Raw genomic sequence first — 17813 nt, 5'->3', positions numbered from 1 at the left:
TCACCTCATGAATGTAGCCTTGCTGGTAATAATTAAGTCCCTTTTGCATGCTCTTGGTCGATATTTGATCAGCAATCGGTAAAAAGGACACAGAAAAGTTTTCAGGAATGCATGCGAGACAATTGCTTTGCTCGGCGGCGGCCATTTTGTTAGAAAGCGTGGGGTGCCTCGCGACAGTATCCAAGGGGGCGGGGCTTAGCGAAGATGCGCGGATCCATGAATCTGTCACAATCAAAGGAAATAACTCTGCACCTAATATTTCAAATTATCCACCCTCCCCCCTCCTTATCCATTGGCTTGAATACCCCACACAACCATGTATTGTTTCTTTTACAGACACTCAGCACACATTAGGCCTCAGACCACAATTATTTTCCTTCTTTGCTATCTACAGTGACATGCCAGTGCACCATAATTAAAATCGGTCGTAGGCTGTTCTCCTGTTGCATGCTGACCAACCTGCCACTTGTCACTTAATCGGCAAAATATGAGCCTGGATCGACCATGTCTATTTTGCTGTATCCACTGTAAACAATGGTCACCGGAAGTTACGAGCCGAAACACACTAGACAGCCTTGAACTTGGGGTCAAATCAAGGAAGGCTGGTGTCAATACCATGAGTAGATTGTGGACCAAAAAATTTTTGCAATAAAGTACAATGCCTTACCTTTCATTTAAGCTATCACAAGTCACCCTGAAAAAATTAGCACAAGCAGAACAGCCCATTTAAACAAGGCACTATATTCTCATATTTTACTTCCGGGTCATGGTAAAAGTTAAGGGGGGTAACTTTGGTCTGAGGCCTATCAGGACACCAAAAAGTCTGCAAATTAAATCAAACTTCATCAATACTAAGCCCAGACACCATGTAAGGCTCACAGAATATTTGAAAGCCCTAACTCATACACAACTTTACTTATACTCCCTTTACTCCATGCTGTATCTCTGGCATTTGAGTGTTAATTTTGGGCATGAATTAATTTCAAACACAATTCTAATTTGTCTATAACTCCATAACCAGGTGGAAATTGACAAAAACATCAAGTGTTCCTCTTTTGTTATTGCATGTGCTATCAAAGGACACTGGTTTCAGTCCATTAAAGCATTTTTTTCAAAAAAAATTCTATTTTTATATACATACATGCATTTTATACTAAAATAATTCCATTAAAGTTCATATTTTTCAAAAAAATGAAAATTGAAACTGTTAAATTTTTATTCATTAGAAAGCCCTATCTTTCCCCGTTAAATTGATTGGCTGCTCAAGTAGCTGTGTTCAGCCAATCAGGTGCAGCGAGTCACCAAGCGTGACCACTCTCACCTGACACCTGACCAATACACGACAAAGTGTCAGTAGTTGTGTATGGCTCAACTGCGATATACACCAGTGGCACAAGACATGTGTATGTCTTGAGTTTCCAATACATTTTCTTATACATATACCTGCTTGTCAGTGCCAGTTACAACACACAGAGATGGGATATGTAGGTAGATGCTGTGCTCAGAGCTCATTAGTTCTATTCGACACAATCACGATGAAAGGCGACCACAAGAGAATCAAGTCACAGTTCAGCAAAGGCCATACTCCCTGGAACAAAGGTCTCACCCTTGAATCGGAAGAGTCGGAAAGTGCCTCTCCACCCAAGATACCCAGGACTGTCACTAAGTTGAGTGCAGAAGACTTCTACCTGGTCACCAAGTCAAGGCTGGATGGCACTGGGCTGTCGTCAACACCTGACTGCAATGGCATCTCTACTTCAGTGAGGCTGCTGCGTCCCACTTCAACCAGCAAGCATGACCTGAAACAAGAGTCAAGGAAAGATGACTTGGAGGGTATGCGACAGTCGACAATGAAAAGGTGGCCGAAGCATGGAACACAGCTCTGCGACTGCATCAGTCAACATCCAGTGACTGTGACGACCCTCAGCTGCAGATAGCCAAGGAGAGAAAATGGGGAGCATGCTGGAAAATAACACTGAAATGTGTCACATGTGACTTTGTAGCACCTGAAATGAAGTTACACAAAGAAATCGAGACGGGTAAACCTGGGCCAAACCCAGCAGCACCCAACGTGGGACTTGCCTTGGGTCTACAGGACACACCTATAGGAAATACGAGAGCGAGGTTACTGATGGCCAACATGGACATTCCACCCCCATGCAGGAGCAGTATGCAGAGGACCTCCAACAAGGTGGCTAAGGCTGTAACTGAACTTATCACTAAGGATATGGCCGAAAAGGTGGAGTTAGTGAAGGAAGTTAATCGAAAGAGGGGTACAAAGTCATGTGAAATGAACATTGCAATGGATGGCCGATACAACTCGATGACAATAGCAAGCAGGAAGAAGCCAGGGCAGAATGCATCACAAGCAATCGGCATCGCCTGCGAAACTGTTACTGACAAGAAGTTCATCATCGGTGCGTCATTCCAGAATAAGCTCTGCTGGACTTGTGCCTGGCTGAAAGGAAAAGGCATGGATGTGAAATGTCCAGGGGGGCACCCAGACTGTACTGCGAACATGTCGGCCTTCACTCCATTCTCTGAGTTCAAAATGGGAGAGGACATTGGTAATCAGCGCGCACTACAGGGTGTACTCATAAAGTATGCCACAACCGATGGGGTTTAAGGTCTGCAGATGGAGTAGACAAAGCTCTCAAAGTGTTGGACCCAATGTGGAAGGTGCAAAGGCTAGCTGACCCCACCCACTTGGCTCAAGGACAGTTCCGACAATGTTACAGAGCTGATTTTAACCCAGATATGTTCCCCGGCACTACTCGTACACATAAAATGGAAGCAAAGAAGGTGCTGAGCCAGGATGTCAAAGCACGGTGCAGCCTGATACTAAAAGAACTCATGAAAGATCATGCAGGTGACATGAAAACAGTTCGTAGTATCTTACCAAGAGTGCTCGAAGCAACCCTCAAGTGCTACAGAGGCGACTGCTCCAGGTGTGCCCGGTACTCAGTTGTGTGTCGAGGAGGTGTAACAAACAGCTGGTGGCAGCGATCCATGTTCCTCGGCTGCAACAGTATCACTCATTTCAATATGGATGTCAATGATAAACACTTGCTTAATGAAATTCTCAAAATGAAGTTAAGTGTACAAGTGGTGGAACAAATGAAACTGTACACAGACACACAGAAATGTGAAGCTGCCAATCGATCACTGAGTATTTCTTTGCCAAAGAATGTAAACTTTTCAAGGAACATGATTGGGAGGGCTTCTTCCACAATTCACAGGCTCAACAATGGCCCTGGGACATCAGCAATCGACAAGTGCGACCATTCTGGGGTGAAACTTTCAAGCCGAGCTGTGCGGTCACTTGAACAAATGGACAAGGAGGCTACCTATCACAAAGACTATCAGAAAAGCCCCAGTGTTGTGAAAAGGAAACTTACACAGCATGGAAGCAAGATCTGTGAACATTTGAAGTCTAAACAGACTGACAAGCAGAGTGGGGACTACAGAAAGGGTCAGTTAGACCCTGTACCGTGTTTCAGCAAAAACCATGAACATTCTTATTCAAAATATTGAAAATGTGCAGTGATGCTGCAGAACTGTATGTGCTAATTACTTGCTCAAGACAGATACTGTGTAACTTTAAGTTTAAATACATCATAATGTCTCTAAAGCTATGTGTTGTGAATAAGTGCTATGTCACAACCAACTGTGACTTTGACGAAAATCAGGAAATATGAATATAATTTTACTATGTCATATGATAATGTAATTTTCTGAATAAAATTGATATTTTATACTTATCCTGACTCATGCTATTTGCTTGTCTTCTTCTTCTTGCGAACATAGTGGAACACTTGTATCTCCCAATTGAAGTTCCCTTCAATGTAAAATCACTAATTAGTACTCCCGAGTTATCTGTCCCCTCAAAAGTGCGGGAACTAGGGCACCACCTCCTGCCATGTGCCTCACTCTCTCCTCATATACTGAGCCCAACACTTGAATTTTCAGGGAAATCCAAAGTGTTATGTGGGGAGGATGGGAGGGCTTACCTCATGAGTCAGGATAAGTATAAAATATCAATGTTTTCAGAAAATTACATATTTTTCCTTATCCTGACTCATGCTATTTGCTTGTAGAATCCGACGGATACGGAGGTGGGAATACAGAATACTTTGGATTTATATAATTAGTGATTTGTACTGTAATTATTGTAACAACCCTTATGGGAACTTCATAAAGGCACTGAATTGATGAATTCCTGCTGTTAACTTATCAGCTGCCATATATGGGTTATTACAATATAAATATTATGATACAGTATATACAACATAAATCCTAGGCTTAAGACTAATAGACTTAAGCTTGTTAATATGATAGCAAAAACTCCGTAGAGTTTGTTAGCTAATATACTTTTATGATATAAACATAGTACTGAGCTTACTTTCAGTGCTCTTACTGGGCATAGTGATAGATCCATCGTATCATGAGGTCCAAGTATAGATGAGAGAGCTAGGACGTGGAATAATCTGTCTGGTTGACCTGGCAATTGGTTCTTGGCGATAAAATCCCAGCGTAGTCCCAGATACACGATGTTATGAATATCATCAAAGCGTGTTCTCTCGTAATCCAATGCAGGAATCTCTGACATCCTGGCAGCCGTAGCTAGAGATAACAGGACCAAGGTTTTCTGAGTCAGAGATTCAAACGATGTAGATTCTAACGGTTCATAAGCCTCACTTGTGAGGTGTTGGAGCACTATATTCAGATCCCAAGCTGGAGCGTGAAACTTCCGTTTTTGATCCTCCAATCGGAATGCTCGTAGCAAGGCGAGTAACTCTGGGGTTTTGGTTAACTTGACGCCCGTTCTCATAGTTATGACAGAGCTTATTGCTGCAAGATAAGTGGACAAAGTTGAGCCTTTTAGATTCTTAGTCTGATGTAGATAACATAAGGAGTCAGCCACTTGAGGATGAGTAGCATATCTTGCTGTAAATCCTTCCTTTGCAGCATAATTGACAAAACTGTGCCATTTGTCATCGTATAAGTTGCGAGTTGAGCTACGCAGGGCAAGCGTGACTGCTTTTGCCGCTCTGGCTGAATAACCTCTCTTATTCAGACACGCCTTGATACAATCCATACGTGAAGTTGGAATATTTCTGGCTTTCCGTGCGCTTGTTTGGTGTGCGGATGTATTAACAGATTCGAACACTCTGGAAGTTGTAGTATTGGTTGTCCGATTCCTTGAATAAGAGTTGGAAACCACGTTCTCGCTGGCCAGTAGGGCGCGACCAAAATCAGATGGAAGCTCTGTGTTTGACTGATTTTGAGTAAGACTTGTGGGATTAACGCTGGTGGCGGGAAAGCGTACACGTTGAGTCCTTCCCACGATATGCTTAGTGCGTCTGTTGCCCATGCTAGTGGGTCTGGAACTGGCGATACGAATGTTGTCAGTTGTTTGTTGAATCGAGTGGCAAATAGGTCTATTAGTGGAGTTCCTATTTCCTTGATAATTTGAGTGAATATCTCTGTATGGAGCATCCATTCTGTCGGCGATGGTAGGTGTGGCCGAGAGAGAGTGTGTGCTATTACATTCTTTGCTCCTGGAATGTGACATGCTCTGACATGTATGTTGAGATTGTCGATTAAATCGAACAATTGAAAACATAGAGTCAATAGGTTTGGGACCTGGTTGAGCCTAGTTTGTTCACATAAAACGCAACTGTCGAATTGTCTGTGTGAATCATCAACTGAGCATTCTGTAGTAAGTTGCTCCAGTGCATTATGGCGTTTACCACTGCTTGCATCTCTAGCAGATTTATGTGTAATTTACTCTATTGATTGCTCCATAGCCCTGATGCTGTCCTGTTGGCGAGATGGGCTCCCCAACCTTGTAGTGACACGTCTACGTAGAGATGTGTTTTCGATTCCGGCTCTATTAAAGAGACGCCTACGCAAACATTCGATCTCTTGGTCCACCATAGTAGGTGAGGTTTGACGTGATCAGGTAGACTGAACGGTAGAGAGTCGTCGAGATGCGAATTGATGATGACTTGTAACGACGTAATTGTAGTTGCCTCTGACTGTCATGTCTTGAGCTGACGTGAGTAACCCCAACAGGCTCTGCCACTGTCGTAGTGGTAGCGGAGATCTTGATCCATCGGTCCTCCGGTACAATTATACGATTCTGCGCCGTTACAAATCAAATACCTAGAAATTGCCGATCTTGCGTAGGTTCTAGGTCCGACTTAAGTAGATTTACTAACCATCCTAGTTGTGTTAGTAGCTTGATGATGAAGTTCAACTGTAGTCTGAGACGCTGTGGATCTGGATCCACTTGTATCCCGTCGTCGGGGTAAAACGCGCTGCGAAGTCCTTAACGATGTAGGTGAACAACCAGGGGTGACTGCCATTGTTGAACTTTATGTAAAAAATCGCCTGACTGCCATGCCCTCGTCCTTACTTGACAGGGAGGTCTCTAACCTCATGAAGGCAGCCCAATCATGAAGGTTCAGTTTAACTGGACTGTATGGAGGCTTTGCTCGTTCACTGATATGTTGTTGTCACTTGCAACCTATGTCTTGAACTGTGAACTATGATCGACCTCGGTCCAATCAGAACAAGGCATTTTGATTCTGTAGAGTACCCGCGCTGTGATGTCACCGGTGTAGCAGGAAAAGGAACCTTGTATAATTTAGTGCCGTCGTTGATATTAGATCAATTGTCTGTCTTGTCCGTAACTTCCCGAAGTAACACGAGTGACCACGTGTTTCGAGGCTTAATGGTAAACGCGCGAATCTTTCGTCGCGAATTACCTCGCCCTGTAATATTAATGCTGGGTAGGTTATTTTCCTGGCTGCTGTGAATGTAACTTCAGTCTTGAAGATAATGCCGACTTCTTTATATAATATAGGCTCAATAAAACTTGCAAGTTGTCAGCTTGTAGACTGAATACATCAATGTAGCGTCATAATTGTCGAATTAATGTTGAACTTGTTGTACATATTTCTTCTCAGGAAATCGTTGACGATTATGTGTTTTACTCGCTGTAACAAGGCTGCTGCTCAATTCCATTATTGAATTGTCTGCAGATCTGTGTAGTGGTCAACTTGGTGTGACTGTATGGCGCCTTGCATGTAGATAATCGTATCGTAGTCCGGGATTGCATACCTAGCAATATATACGGAAATGGTGATTCCTGTGATTATCTGCGAAACGTCGTTGATGCCCTTGATGTAGGTAGTCGGCCTGAAGATCCTTAATTAGGCTCTTCATCTGTAAATAGTACTTCGCGTAACGTAACTATATAACGTTCAAGTTAAAAAGTTAAGTACTGCGACATCTCTGTCTTGTGGATGTCTGCGCGAATACCTTCGCGCAGGCTCGGTAATGACATATAGCGTTCTGTTGATAAAATAATACAGCGACGTTCTGCGTTGTAAATAGCCTGTGCGAAGGCCTTCGCATAGGCTTGTAGATGGCATGTGGCATACAGTTGATAAACAAGTACTACGATGTCTCTGCTTCGCTGGATACTTGTGTGTAAATCGTCGAGGGGATCGACGTGGTGAATAGCCCAACGAACTGTGTTTGTAGGGTGACCTGTAGCTTCGCTAAGGTCCTAATGAATCCCCCGACAACTATAGAACGAAGATGTCTTGAACGAACTGACGAGTGGCTTCTATAGGGAGACTGGACACTTCCTTGGCGAACGATGGTGCCTTCGTGAAGCTCTCGGTGAATCCCTGATAGATCTTCTGAATGAAGATGACTTGGAGCCACTTAACCTTCATGAAGGCCTTCGCGAAGGTAGCGAGTCTGAGTCCGAATCATTAGATAGGAGCTTGCTTCGCGAACGACCTCTCTGTGTTCTTCAGGGTCTGAGCTCGGTGAAGCACTCCTCCTCCATGAAGCCTTTCGCGAATGGTGAGGATCTAGGTCCTTCGTGGAGGCGGACTGGGACGTCCTTCGCGAAGGTTTCGATACGGGCTGGGTTGCCCTTCGTGGAGGCGCGTTTGTGGGCTCTGGGGCCCTACGCGAAGTCATAACGGGCTCTGGGGCCCTACATGACTTTAAATGGGTTGGGCTCTGGGGCCTGCGGCTCTGAGGCCTCTGTAAACCATATGGGTCTTCCATCAGCATCATAATCTGGTTGACCAGGTCGTCTGGGACGGTCTGCGCTGATGTTGACGCTGCCCTCTCTATGGTAGCGACGGGACCCTCAGGTAGAATCTCTGCCGTCAGCGTAGTCATCTCTGGCTGCGTGTTGATTTGTGCTGAAGTGACGGTAGCCGATACTGGTCGCTTCTTATGCCATACATCTGGAATGATAATCGGTATATCGTCATCATATGAGCACAATTCTGAAACAGGAAGAATGTCAGATGAAAAGTTTTTTCTTAGACTGGGACGACGGGATGTCCTGGGATCCAGGTCGCTTCTTGGATATAGCAGACTGCGTCCCACGCTTCTCCCCCCGAAGGTAACTCAAGCGGAACACCAGACGGTAGAGGGTCGTCCGCCAACAGTTGACAGGGTATATCTGACTCTGATCTATCAGCCATGACTGAAGACTGTTTCCGAGATCTATCTGCTGCATGTCTCAAGACGCAATATAAATATTTATCAAAGGCAGAATTAGACAATTTAATACACAAATTGCAACGTGAAACAGTAGAGCATGGCGTAGTACAACTAGAGCATATTAAATGCGGATCAGCAGCAGAGAAACGTAATTTACAAACAGTGCAGATTTTTTATTAACCCAATCTGCTGAGCAAACATGGCGGACCGTGAATAAAGCAGCAGAAACACGAATAAATATCAATGCATGTTGTATAAGGATACTAGTTACACCTCTATAGATGATTATAAGTGGGAAAGAACTAAATATAAATAAAGGATATAGTGTGTAGGGAGACACAGGCGCTCTCACGTCCTGCTCACTGGGCGAAGAAGGAGAGAGTGAGGCACATGGCAGGAGGTGGCGCCCTAGTTCCCGCACTTTTGAGGGGACAGATAACTCGTGAGTACTAATTAGTGATTTTACATTGAAGGGAACTTCAAGTGGGAGATACAAGTGTTCCACTATGTTCGCAAGAAGAAGAAGACAAGCAAATAGCATGAGTCAGGATAAGGAAAAATTAGTATTTTTTCATATACTTTGCCTTTGTTTTTCTGTTCTCCTATAACTTCAATGCCAAAAGGCAATCTGGGAAAGGTCCATGGCCTTTACACACACCCCTGTTTACACAGGCCACTCTGTCTGCATTTATGCTGTGTGGCTCAGCAGACAGGTGTTCGACATAGGTGCATTTACTGTTGTGGCACAAATGGCTGATGTCGTAATCACCTATGTCGAAGTTTTCCCTGTGTACTATGAAACCCAGCCTGTGAGCATGAGTAGTACGCCACTGGTAGGCTATGGGGTAAAAATACCTCCATACCCCATACCCACTGTGCTTGCATGCTCCAGTCCACATATGACAGATGCCATTTTCCTCACTGAGGACTGAATTCTTCACAAACTTGGCTCTATATCTTTTGAAAAAGGCTTGAATATTAGCCATTTTAGGTATCACATGCATCTAAAAGGCACGTGCGGCGTAATGATACATACATTCACCATAATGGAACCAATCTGACTAAATTTGATGCATCCGCTCACTTACCAAAACAATATGCAATCAGAAAATTGAAATAAATTCATAAAAAAATGTAAAAAAAAAATATTTTCAGTTAAAAACACATGTATACATATTTCAAATGTTCCTGTCAGTAAATATGCAAAGTTTCAAGTGAATATTTTGAAAATAACAGACATATAGCAAATTAAACACTTGCACTACCTTCACCATATCAGGCCTCAGACCACAATTATTTTCCTTCTTTGCTATCTACAGTGACATGGCAGTGCACCATAATTAATATCGATTGTAGGCTGTGTTGCATGCTGACCAACCTGCCACTTGTCACTTAATCGGCAAAATATGAGCCTGGATCGACCATGTCTATTTTGCTGTATCCACTGTAAACAATGGTCACCGGAAGTTACGAGCCGAAACACACTAGACAGCCTTGAACTTGGGGTCAAATCAAGGAAGGCTGGTGTCAATACTATGAGTAGATTGTGGACCCAAAAATTTTTGCAATAAAGTACAATGCCTTACCTTTCATTTAAGCTATCACAAGTCACCCTGAAAATGTTATCCCACTTTGACACAGGCCTGGGTATCCTTAAACAAAACTACATATAAACCAGGGCCTATATTTTCGAAGCTCTCTTAGCGCTAAGATAGTCGTAAGTGCCATACATTAACATTAACTTACGACTATCTTAGCGCTAAGAGAGCACATACAACTGACCCATCTATATATGGCACAGGTTCCAGACATCAATCACCAGTATTCACACCATTCCTGGACCACAGCGTATCCACCCCAACAGTTGTTCAGAGCAATTTGACAGATTTGGGCTACAGTCATCTGATAGTGGGACCAGTGTCATTTCTGTTTTTGTCAAGTTCATGGCCCAGCACTGACATTCCAACTGGACAATGGCCCACCTCACCTGGCAAGGTAGCTATGGCTTGTCTTTAACAGAACAATGTTCAAGTACAGCCTTAGCCTGCTGCAAATTCACTGGATCTATCCCTTGTATAACGTATGGCATGAGATTGACATATGATCACCATTTGGCAGCAAAGTAGCCAAGCATATGGCAAGCCATTCCACAGACCTTCCATGCCCATTTGATCTACTCTATGCATCGGCAATGCACTGCTGTTCTTACAGCTCACCTAGCCGTTACTGAGTTTGTGACATTCCCTGCATTTGGACTCAATGTACATTATACATGCTGTTCTGCCCATCTGTTATGATCTCCGTATCCACCTATAAAAGTTCATACGGAAACTTTTATAGCTCAGTTTAGAAAGAATTTTAACAATGCGGTTTCTTTTGTGGCTGGTAATATGAATACCGGTATGCAGAGAAGTGTCATTTGGGGAGTGTATGTTTACAGTGTGATAAGAACAGGTAGTTAATGCCCATGTCACACTTGTTGGTTGATCCTAGGAATCTGGAAAAATGCACAACAACTTGAAAACAACAGAAACAGCAACTTGAAGGTGGTTTAAGCCGAAACACATCCCTGAATACAACAAGCAGTTTAACCTATGCACATGCAATACATGTGCCCTGTCACCTAGCTACCTAGGATAGTCACTAGGTTGAGTACTAAAGAGTTAACCCATTCCCTAAACCTCACCAGCAGTTTAACCCATGCACATGCAATACATGTGCCCTGTCACCTAGCTACCTTAGTTAGTCACTGGGTTGAGTACTAAAGAGTTAACACACCCCTAAACCAAACCAGCAGTGTAACCCATCCACATGCAATACATGTGCCCTGTCACACAGTTACCCAGGTTCGTGCTGAAGAGTTCTCACTGGTTCAAAGTCAAGGTTGGATGGCACTGGGTGGCTGACTGCCTAGTACTGCATTTGTGCATCTCTTAAGCTTTGTGTCCAACTGTTTAGATTAGGCAGGACCTGAAACAAGTGTAAAGCAAATATTATCTTGTCCTACATGGGGTAACGTTGAACAGCTGCATTTGTTTCAAACAGGGAAAGATATCCTTCAACCCCGATTTGCCTGAATTCTCAATCCTAATTGTACATGATTATACTCAAACTACACATCAGAATTAACGATTAACCCAGTGAATCACCTACCCAGACAGCCAATGAGAGAGTCACCTGCCTAACCAGCCAAGGTGTGGGTCACCTACCCCTGAGTTACCTGAATGAGTTACCTGGCTAGTCACTGCCTAGCCAGTCCTGTCATCCAGGCAGCTTGTATGTGAGTCACCTAGCCAGCCAGGTACCCATGCGGCAAGTGGGTAAGTATTCTTGGCCCAGAGCTGTTTGATAAGAGAAAGGGTCTTACGGATAATGATAAGGGTTGGATAACCTAGCCTTACCTGATATAAGCCTCACCCTCACATCCCAGGCAGCGAAACCTGTGAAAGAGTACCACGAGATAGGATACTCACGAAAACAGGTGACAGGGCGAAACACATGTCACCTGCAACTATCGACACCGTCGGGTACCAAAATACACGAACAGACAATTGATAGAAAATTACAACTCGAGTCCATACAGCACAATGTTCAAGTTTATATATACAGCAAGAACTGTGATTACCACTTATCAAAAATACGTCTTCTCTTGTGAGCTCACTTCTCACTCTAAGGAAGACAACAGTGCCATATCAGCCTGTCACTGTCAGCTCATAATTCAGCTCTTGCAGAAACCGGTGTTAAACATTCTTATCAATCTAAATCGTTAGACTATGATGGTACATTACCTAATGCACAAACTGCATCGATCTCTCTTGCCTGACACTTGGTATTTGCCGCACATGACCGATCATCATTGGGCAAGAAATCTCCAAAATCTTCTTGCATGGTGGCCATTTTTATTCGCAGACTGGATCTTCCGCTTGGTGTCGCTGCACTCGATCGTCCAAAGCTGGGTCCCGTCTCTCATATTGCAATATACGATAATACAGCGCACTGTGGTAGCCGAGAACCAACAAAGTTCCAGTCTGTCCTAGCAATAAATGGGAACCAGTCTAAGAGATTCACAGATTTCTACAGATTTTGCCCCCAAAATGTCCTCTGTTAGAATTGTGAATAATTGCATTTAAAAACTTTTAAAACTCTGGTAAAATCACCGTAAGTGTGTTGGTATATTTCCTCCTTGAATTTATTCAGGAATAGTCTGAAAACATAACGCATTTCACCTATAACCGTTGACATTAAACGCCATTGGTGAAGAATGTCTGGAGGAAATATACGACTGTACATATACAGGAGGATATATAGTGCTGTACTGCGCCTGTGCTCAATGACGCTTCTGTTAGATCCTGTTCGTCATCGAAACCATTTGCTGAAATTGTTTCTCACATTTATGTATGTGTGTGCGTGTGCGCGCGCGAGTGTACTCAGAGAGAGAGAGAGAGAGAGAGAGAGAGTGAGCACTCAGCAATATTCCAGCAATATTGCGGTGGTCTATACCAGATAATCAAGTGATCAACAGCATGAGCATCGATCTGCGCAATTGGGAACCGATGACATATGCTCCTTGATATCTCTCTAAACTTCTCACTGTGTACTCCCCTACCAGAACTCTCAGATCTCAAGACCAATGTCTTCTCTCCATTCCCAAAGTTCTCCTTTCTTCCTTTGGCAAGAGGTCTTTCCAGTACGCTGGTCCTACTCTGTGGAATTCTCTCCCTCTCCACATAAAGCAGTCTCCCACATTGGAACTTTCAAAATTAAGTTGAAGACTTTCTTTTTTTCCAAAGCCTATCCCTAAAATCAATCTTTCTGTCACCAATTTCAATGTATACGTATTTTACTATTTTATCCTCTGTATGCATTGTATGTCTGCTTCTATGTAGCGCCTTGAGCATGTATCAGTGGGTGGAAAATGGCGCGCTAAAAATATCCATTATTATTATTATTATTATTATTATGTTTTACAGATTAAAGATTGTATGCAGCAGAGAGGGTTCGGGTGATCCTGGCACAGTCAGGCTGGTAAGGCTCATCATCAGCTCAGGGCCCTTGCCCCCTCTACACGCAGCCCAGACAGCGAATGGGACTTCTCCCAGGAAACGCTGCCTAGTCAAACCCACCAAGAACCTTCCGGAGAATATGAAGGCTCCCCAACACTGCAGCCTTCTGCATTACCCAGAGTGTCAGAAGGGCTGTACTCCCGGTGGAGAACCCGGGCACTCTCCTGATCTGCGCCAAGAGATCAGGAGGTACCAAACCAAGGGCACCGAGAACAATGGGGAGCCTGGCGACAGTGTACTTGGGATGCAAGCGAGACATTTCAAAGGCGAGGTCCGCATATTTATCATGCTTTTCCTGAATCTTGTCAATCACATTCCTGTCAAAAGGGACAGAAAATTCAATGATATATATATAAATTCATTGGCTTTATCAAAAAGGACAAGATCAGGTTTGTTGGCAGGAATTCTTCTGAGGCTGTATATGGGCCTATTCCACAGAAGTTTGAAAGCATCATTTTCCATGACGCCCTGGACATGTTCAGGGTCGTACCATGGATGGACCTCGGAGTCAAAGCCACAGGCATGTCGGAGACGGTAGTAAAAGCAACGAGCCATGCCATCATGTCGTTTAAGATATGCTGTTTGTGCCAAGGAAGGGCATCCACTGACGAGGTGTTGGACAGTCTCTGTGAATTCATTGCAAAGTCGACATTTCATGTTAATATTCTCTTTAAGAATCACATTTAGGCGATTACGAGTGGGAAGTGACTGGTCCTGAGCAGCAAAAAGGAAGCCCTCAGTTTCACATTTAAGACCAGCCGACTTCATCCAGGCGAAGGAGTCGGAGGGATTGCTATTCTGTTCAACACACTGCATGTACACACGATGCAATGGCTTCTCAGAAAGCTTCTCCACAAAAGACCGACTCTGGGCAGACTTGGTGAAGGACTTCACCTGGTTTACTCCCATCGCTGTACCGTCCAGCAGTACATCGCCATCAGCAAACTCAACCTCAAATTTCAGATTCTGTCCAACAACTTTGGCACGCTTAAAATAGCTGTGGAATTCCTTGCTTTCATCATGAGTCTTCACATGCATCACCAGAGGATCATCTGATAAATAAATATGTGCAAAAGTACACAATAAAATTCTGTCATGAAGAGCCTCCACATTAATCAAACCCCGACCTCCAGAATTGATTGGCATATATAAACGGTTAAGAGAGGAACGAGGGTGGTGGGCTCTGTTATCAGACATGATCCTTCTGGTCAGGCGGTCAAGACTCTGGATGTCTTGTTTCGTCCAATCAACTACTCCAAAGGAATAGGAGAGGACTGGCACAGCAAAAGTATTGGTGGCTTTGACCTTGTTTCGAGCATTTAGCTCTGAGCTCCAGATTTTCTTTAAACGAGATTTGTACTCGGCCCGAAGTTTTTCTTGAATCTGGGCATTCTGGAGCTTATCTCGAACTTGCATTCCAAGATAGGTGTAGGCCTGATCTTCCACAAGATGCTCAATAATGCCTCCCCCTTGTAACTTGACCGATCCATCATTAGTTACCTTGCCACGTTTCAAATGAAGAGTATTACATTTGTCGAGTCCAAATGTCATGCCAATATCATTAGAAAAGGACACGACAAGGAGAACCTGCTCTTTCAAATTAGTATCTCCTTTGGCAAGGAGCTCGATATCATCCATGTAAAGGAGATGAGTAAGAGGTGTTGGGGATCTGTGCTGAGGAGGTCCGGAATGGTAACCCTCCTCTTTATTGAGCAGAAAGCTCAAAGGATTTAAAGACAGACAAAAAAGCAAAGGACTAAAGGAATCCCCCTGAAATATTCCCCTTCTGATTGGAATAGATTCCGAAGTCTGCACCTGCCCCAGCGAGTACATCTCAAGTTGAGTCGACCAGCAACTCATCAAAGACTTGAGTAAATCAAGTAGTCGCTCCGGGAGGTCAATACAATGAAGAGACTTCAGAATCCATTCGTGAGGGACAGAGTCGTATGCTTTTTTGTAGTCAATCCAGCACATGGAGAGGTTGCAGTGATAAGTTTTAGCCTCTTCCAAAATCATTTTCTGTACAAGAAGTTGATCCTTGCACCCCCAACATCCCTTTCTTGCTCCCTTCTGCTCTCTGTAAATGATATCATTGGAAGAGCAGTAAGATGACACGAGGTTTGTCAAACACCCTGTGAATATTTTGTATTGTGTATTCAAACATGTGATAGGGCGGAAGTTTTGGGATCAGTCAAGTCTCCTTTCTTGGGGAGAAGTATTGTGCGACCTTTGCAGAACCATGGATGAACATCACCTGTGTCCACGAGAGTATTGAAACAGTGTAGTAATGGTGTTTGGACACAGGGGAACAGTTTCCAATACCGGTTTCGAATGCCATCAGGCCCTGGAGCTGTATTAGATTTGGACTTTTTTATAACACTTTTCAGGCAATCTGGTGAGATGTAACAGACAAACGACCTAGTTACTTTCTCATGCATTGCATGGTCATAATCACGGACCCATGGTGCCTCAAGGTTACAGTTGCCGGGTACAGACCACAACTGTTTCCAGAACCTTTCATTGGCATCCATGGGAGGCCGTTTGTCATGTTCACCATCACCCTTTGTTTTCAGTTGCCTGTAGAAGTGCTTTTCATTATTTCTAAAAAGTTTATTTTGTTTGATGAATTTATTTTTCTTTTCCCATTTTTTCTTTCTTTCAGTCCAAACCTTTATTTTGGCCTTAAGGGAATCGACAATTTGGAGAAGTACCTTTTCTTTTGTTGTCTTGTATTGTATTTTAATTTTCTCCAAATTGCCTTTTGCCGTTTTGACATTGGACTCCCTGATGATCTTAACTTCAGGCACAGTTCTATCCAGGAAATGTATTTTCTAGTTTCCGTTAGTTTTACTTGAAACCGGTTTTTCTTTGGTGTATTGTTCTTAGTGTTAGATGTTTTTTCTTTGGAAACTGTGTGAATTTCCTCCAAGGTTCGAGCGGCAGCATAGACACAACAATTAACTTCATGTAATGAACAGTCCGATGAAAGTTTCATAGAAATAATATCATTTAATAAATTGATTTCATTTTTGGGAAAAGATTCATTTGTTTGTTTAATTGGCCTCCGATTTTCTAAAGGTATGCCAGATATTTCATCATAAATGGAATGAAACAAAATATACACAGGATTTTCGGAAAGATCTGCAACTGAGGAAGAGGAAGAGTGAGGGTCCGACATTTCGGGGCCAATTAGCTCTTTGTCGGAAGAGTTTCCATCAGCAAGAGGAAAGAGGTTGACACGGACGTCCATTACAAGTTTCGGGTCTGCTGCCACTTGAGCATTCTGTTCATGCAAAGGTTCCTGACGGGCACCAGTTGTGGGTTGAACTGGCTCACGGGGCAAGAGATTTTTAAGACGCCGGAATTGATCTCGAAGATTTTGCTCCGTCAGGTAAGCATACATGGGCATGGCATTGTCCCAATGCAGCTTAAGCGACTTGCCATTTATTCGTGGATTATCAGGCCATCCTGTCGCTTTCGCACACTCTAGTAGTGTGGATTTGAGATGGTTTGACCAAGATATTCTTGGCCGGGTTCTGTGCCTTCCCCTGGGGCAAGTCCCATCTCCAGTAAGGTTGGTTTGACTACCGGAGGAAGGCTGACTGGGCTGCGGAAGTGAAAGACTATACTCTTCTTGGCTGTTAGTAACCCAGTGAAAAACCAGCTTCGGGGGGTCAGCCCTAACTGGGTGATGTACGTTTGGTTCAGGGAATATAATTCCCTTTCTAGGCCCACCACGGAGAGGCGTACATCATCAGGCCCTTATTATTATTATGTTTTACAGATTAAAGATAGTATGCAGCAGAGAGGGTTCGGGTGATCCTGGCACAGTCAGGCTGGTAAGGCTCATCATCAGCTCAGGGCCCTTGCCCCCTCTACACGCAGCCCAGACAGCGAATGGGACTTCTCCCAGGAAACGCTGCCTAGTCGAACCCACCAAGAACTTTCCGGAGAATATGAAGGCTCCCCAACACTGCAGCCTTCTGCATTACCCAGAGTGTCAGAAGGGCTGTACTCCCGGTGGAGAACCCGGGCACTCTCCTGATCTGCGCCAAGAGATCAGGAGGTACCAAACCAAGGGCACCGAGAACAATGGGGAGCCTGGCAACAGTGTACTTGGGATGCAAGCGAGACATTTCAAAGGCGAGGTCCGCATATTTATCATGCTTTTCCTGAATCTTGTCAATCACATTGGTGTCAAAAGGGACA

At 43.8% G+C, this 17813-nt stretch overlaps 2 long non-coding RNA genes across 3 annotated transcripts; both read right to left on the bottom strand.

Annotated features, from left to right (window-relative positions):
- Positions 1–756: 756 nt before the first annotated feature.
- LOC124285144 lies at positions 757–2949 on the bottom strand. The gene is made up of 3 exons (XR_006900737.1): positions 2900–2949; positions 1607–1799; positions 757–823 (listed from the first exon to the last, which is right to left on the bottom strand). It is a non-coding gene; the product is annotated as an uncharacterized LOC124285144 (long non-coding RNA).
- A 50-nt stretch (positions 2950–2999) lies between these two features.
- On the bottom strand, positions 3000–12540 carry LOC124285123. 2 transcript variants are annotated; one of them, XR_006900733.1, is made up of 4 exons: positions 12330–12540; positions 11943–11981; positions 11333–11511; positions 3000–3020 (listed from the first exon to the last, which is right to left on the bottom strand). It is a non-coding gene; the product is annotated as an uncharacterized LOC124285123 (long non-coding RNA). The 2 variants fall into 2 exon arrangements; XR_006900732.1 differs by lacking the exon at positions 3000–3020 and adding an exon at positions 11012–11270 and having other exon boundaries at positions 11376–11511.
- Positions 12541–17813: the final 5273 nt, after the last annotated feature.

The sequence above is a fragment of the Haliotis rubra genome, unplaced genomic scaffold, assembly GCF_003918875.1.
Source record: "Haliotis rubra isolate DU_JTF1 unplaced genomic scaffold, ASM391887v1 Scf353, whole genome shotgun sequence".
In the NCBI taxonomy this organism is placed as follows: Eukaryota; Metazoa; Mollusca; class Gastropoda; order Lepetellida; family Haliotidae; genus Haliotis; species Haliotis rubra.
Note: the sequence above shows the minus strand (reverse complement) of the source record. Positions and strands in the feature narration are given on the sequence as shown.